The 5,275-nt window shown below is 43.0% G+C and overlaps 1 non-coding gene across 1 annotated transcript; it reads right to left on the reverse strand.

Annotated features, from left to right (window-relative positions):
• Window positions 1–3,603: 3,603 nt before the first annotated feature.
• Window positions 3,604–3,710, reverse strand: LOC143840848 (U6 spliceosomal RNA). The gene has a single exon (XR_013232442.1). It is a non-coding gene; the product is annotated as a U6 spliceosomal RNA (small nuclear RNA).
• Between the last annotated feature and the right edge of the window lie 1,565 nt (window positions 3,711–5,275).

Genomic DNA, 5,275 nt, shown 5'->3' on the forward strand with positions numbered 1-5,275 from the left:
GCTTGGGTTGGGAAGGGGAGGGTCCTCCGCAGGGAAGAGCACCAGGGAGTCAACCCTCCAAAACAGCCGGTTTCTACAGGAGAACAGACCTTGGGTGTCTGGAGCTCAGTTGGAACAGCAGAATTTCTTCAGTTAACGGCAAAGAGAAGAATCAACTGGCAGTCTAATAAAGTTCTGGTTATAAAATTTTCAAAACTTTTTCCTGTGTGGATACTGTCACAGACCAAATCAAAGCCAATCCCCTAAAAGACCAATGTTCCCAAATTCACGTGCCCATTTCAAAATAAAGCGTGCTGCTTGGCAGAGCAGGAGAATCACAGGTGTCCGTAATCAAACGGCTCTGAAAGGGGCCACATTCCATGAAGGTGTACATGAAAATACCTGACCGTGATAAAAAAACAAAAGAACCCGGGTCTTAAGTCCGCCTGGTGCGTTCGTGTTCACAGAAAGTGTTTCCTATGGCAACATTCGCAGACGACTGAGAGGGGATCTGGTCACAATCTTCAAGTATTTAAAAGACTGCCATACAGAGGATGGAGCAGAGATGTCCGATCTTTCCCCAGAAGGACAGACAAGAAGCAAGGGGATGAAATTAATGCAAAAGAAATTCCGTCTAAACATCCGGAAGAAACTCCTGACAGGGCAGTTTCTGCTGGAACCTTCTCATTCTTAGGATTGCAATGAAGTCCCTCCCCCTCCACCACTAAAGAAGATACTTGCTTCCAAGACACAAAAGACAGGCACAAGACCAACAGGTATAGTTAAATCAACTTTATTGAATAAAGATTCAGGCTGGTAGCTGTGTTGGTCTGAAGCAGCAGAACAAAGTTTGAATCAAAGATGGCCTTTAAGACAAGAGTGCCTTTAAAACGCTTCATATAAAGCTTTTCCCTTGGCTAATTTCACAGACGACTGAGATGGGATCTGGGCACCATCTTCAAGTATTTAAAATGCCGCTATATAGAAGATGGAGCAGAGTTGTTTCCTCTTGCCCTGGAGGGACAGACCAGAAGCAAGGGGATGAAATTAATGCAAAAGAAATTCCGTCTAAAGAAGTTCCTGACAGGTATAGTGGTTACTCTGTGGAACAGACTTCCTCAGGAGGTGGTGAGTTCTGCATCTTTGGACATTTTAAAAGAGAGTCTGAATCAGACGGAGAGGCAGATTCGGTGAAGGTAAAAGGCAGTGACAGGTTACAGTGGATGAGCGATGGGTTCAGAGTGTCCCGCAAAGTGCAGGGGGTTGGACTAGATGACCCAGGAGGCGCCTTCTAAGTCTACGATTCTATCATTCTCTGAACATAATTTGAATTATGTAATTTCTTTGATGTGGTTTCTGGAGGATTATTACTAGACCAAGTTCTAGTGAAGGTCCATCAGTGATCCAGTGATCTGTCACCAGGGCTTCCCTGATTCTGTTTTTGATCCTGGGCCTTGGTCCACTGGAGATCTGTTAGAATAGCAAAATTTCTTCAGGTACCACCTGGAGGTTTGCAAGCCTAACTATCAGACATAAAAAGTCCAACCACAATGGCAGGGCCTGGGGAGTGAACAGGTTTGCTGGCTTCTCCTAGGATGTTCTTGCGTTTCCCCCTGCATGGTCACCAACAGGGTTCACGCCTGGCTCTAGAATGGAGAATAGATTCCATACTGGTCAGCCTATGCTTATTTTAACATGCCTCACCCTTTTCATGACTTGGGCATAGCGAAGCATGTGTTTTGTCCTAATGAAGGGCCTTTGCCATTAAGCGAGATAGGGAAAGAAGTGCCTCTAGCTCACGGGTCCCCAATTCCCAGAGAAAAGACTAAAGGGGAAAGGAAACTGTCCACACTCATGTATCCCATGTTATTTGGGTTTCCATCAGACACTTCAGGACTTTAGCGTAGGGAGCCAAAAGGGCCTGATGGGCGGTTGGTTAATTTGCCCAGATATTGTTAGCTGGAAAAGCTGCCCCCCTCAGTCAGTCTGGCCTCCAGCAGGACATAGAAGGCCCAGAGATTTAATTTATTTTTATTGGTTTATTCAATTGTTAGGCAACCCTCTGGGATGACCTTAGGTTCAGCTCCTCTGAAGGACCTTTATGGATTGTTCTTTGTGAGTGGACACCTCCTCTTGATGAATATTCGCTGTTCTCTCTGACATAGAAGCTCTCTGGGTGACCTTGGGCCATTCACACTACAGGGTTGTTGTGAGGATCGAATGGAGGAGAGGAGAAGAAAAGAAGCCGTTTTGGGTCTAGTTGGGGAAAAAGTGACATAAATAATTACATCAATTCATTTATATTTTCATATTAAAAAAAATTAACAAGGATCTCAAACCTGGACATGAGGTCACAGGGCTGCACAGCCCCATTCTTTTTTTTTTTTTTTTTATAGAAAGTTTTTATTTTATTTTCCAGAGTTGAAAACAGTGAGATACATGCAATCTACATTGTTAATACAGAAAAGGAGAACTATACTCTTCATTTGATACACTTGGTTCCCCATTTTTAATCCCTTTTGTAAATAGTTCAGGTAAGGGCCCCATTATTCTTGAAAGGCCTCTTAGTGTCAGTTTGGCTATCTTGGTAAGATCAGCTAGTTTATTCACCCAGTCTTCTGTCGAGGGTAGTTCTTACGTTTTCCATTTCTTGGCCAATTCTAGTTTTGTTGCCGTCGTCGCATAGTAGAAGAAGCTCTGTATGTGGGTTAGGAAGCGCTGTGGAAAAACATTTTGGTTCCCTGTTTCAATCTTACAAACCCTCTTCTCTCCATTTAAGATTATAGACTGGCTACAATATTATGGACTTTTACCCAAAGCTTATAGACTTTTTATAGACTTTTTCACGTTTGCACCACATTTAAAAAGAGAAGTCTACTTTGTTACCATCATTTCAACATTTGTTTGCATAGTTTCTGATAGTTTTAACAATCATAAACAGTTTATACTTAACATAGTCCTAGAGCCCTCCACATTTTCACTAGAAAAAGGGAAAAAAGAGAAAAAAAAATACTTAGTTGTACGGAAAGAAGGGAAACAAATATATATAAGTATACATTGTTGATACCAGAAATAATAAAATGGAGTCTTCATTAACTAATAGAAAATATTTTTCGTTAGTTATATATACACCTCCTCAGCTAGAAACCTTCTTTTAGTTATGCTTTAAATTTAGGCTGAAAGTCACTACATAGATATGCTAGATAATTCAAATTCAGCTATCATAGGAAATCTAAAACCCCAGACTATAATGTAAGCCCATTCCATTAGGTGTCTTCTTTTAGTTATGCTTTGATTTTGGGCTGGTAGCCGCTGCGAAATTAGGTTTAATAATACAAATTCAGCTTACTTAAAAGATCTTAGACCCCAGATTAACTTCTTAACTAGTTATATTGCCTATATGGCTACATAAAGGAGGTAAAGGAGGAAAGGAATTTCAACCACTGTGTTGCATTTCCATTCCCCAAGCTTCTTAGGGAGGTCTCATTTCGAGGCTTATTACGTCTTGTGACTCCCGTTGACTGATGTTCTGTCCTATTGGTCTTTGGCTGGGAAAGTATAGTTGTAGTCTTTCCCTCGGAGTATACATCGATAAATCTTGAAGCAGTTGTACCTCCTGGACTCAAAAATATGGAACGCTTCACGAATTTGCGTGTCATCCTTGCGCAGGGGCCATGCTAATCTTCTCTGTATCGTTCCAATTTTAGTATATGTGCTGCCGAAGCGAGCACCACAGCCCCATTCTTGAGTCACAATGCAGCCAAGCCCCCTCCCCAACCTCACAATACCCCCTGCCCGGGTCATCAGGCAACCCCTATAAAAGGCCACCCTTTCAGCCTCCCCTCTGCCCAGGGTTTAAGATGATAGTGCAGGCGGAGAGCTGGCTGCCCAAATTGGGGCCGAGAAGGAATTTTTTCCTGAGATCCTGCCCACGTTGGCCTGGACTCAGGTTTTTCGCCTTCTCTGCACTGTCCTCATTGGTCAGGGGCCCCGAATTGAGTGGCAACTAGCCAATGACTTAAAAGGTGGGCCTAAAACAAATCTAAAACTAGCCCAATAAAATAACATAAATTTAAGCATATTACAGTGGTCCTGTGTCTTTCTTTACTGTGTGCTGTTGTCTCTCTTATTCTGTGTTGGGGATTCGGGGGGTGGGGGGGGGAGGCTTGGGTGGGGAAGGGGAGGGTCCTGCGCAGGGAAGAGGACCAGGGAGTCCACACTCCAAAACAGCCGTTTTCTATAGGAGAACAGACCTTGGGCGTCTGGATATCAGTTGGAACAGCAGAATTCCTTCAGTTACCAGCAAAGAGAAGAATCAACGGTATGGCAGTCTAATAAAGTTCTGGTTATAACATTTTCAGAATATTCCCTGTGTGTATTTTGTCGCCAACTAAATCAAAGTCACCTGGAAACCCGATTCCAGGTCTTTACTCTCGTTTTCAGGAATCAGGGGCCTTCATCAGTGGCTCTTCCCAGTATCTCTCTGAATATTGACAAATTAATAATCCATAGTGGGATTCTGACATTGAATATTTGTACCCTCCAGTTTAAACATACCTCAATCTCCCTATTGTATCCAAATATATTTTCACTGCAGTTGAATTTTCTACAAAGTGAGACAATACTATAACAATAAATGCCTCCTACAAAGTAAATGGGTTTATCAAATAGGCACCGCTCAATAATACGATCAAAATGACCTTCCGGTATCAATAGGCCACTGGCTCACGTTTGCAGTGGAGATCCGTAAAGAAATCCTCTCAAAGACCGAGATTCCCAAAGCCATGTGCCCATTTCAAAATGAAGAGTGCCGCTTGGCAAAGCGAGATCATCACAGGTATCCGTAATCAAACAGCTCTGAAAAGGGGCCAAATTCCATGAAGGTGTACACGAAAATACCTGACCGTGATAAAAAAACGAAAGAACCCGGGTCTTAAGTCCACCTGGTGCGTTAGTGTTCATGGGAAGTGTTTCCTTTGGCAACATTTGCAGACGACTGAGAGGGGATCTGATCACAATCTTCAAGTATTTAAAAGACTGCCATACAGAGGATGGAGCAGAAATGTCCGCTCTTTCCCCGGAAGGACAGACAAGAAGCAAGGGGATGAAATTAATGCAAAAGAAATTCCGTCTAAACTTCCGGAAGAAACTCCTGACAGGGCAGTTTCTCAGTGGAACAGGCTTTGTCAGGAGGAGGTGGGTTGTCCATCTCTGGACATTTTAAAACAGAGGCTGAATATGACGGAGAGGATCATTCGTTGAAGGCTCAAAGGGTGGCAGGTTACAGTGGATAAGC

Source organism: Paroedura picta, chromosome 6 (genome assembly GCF_049243985.1).
Source record: "Paroedura picta isolate Pp20150507F chromosome 6, Ppicta_v3.0, whole genome shotgun sequence".
NCBI lineage: Eukaryota > Metazoa > Chordata > Lepidosauria > Squamata > Gekkonidae > Paroedura > Paroedura picta.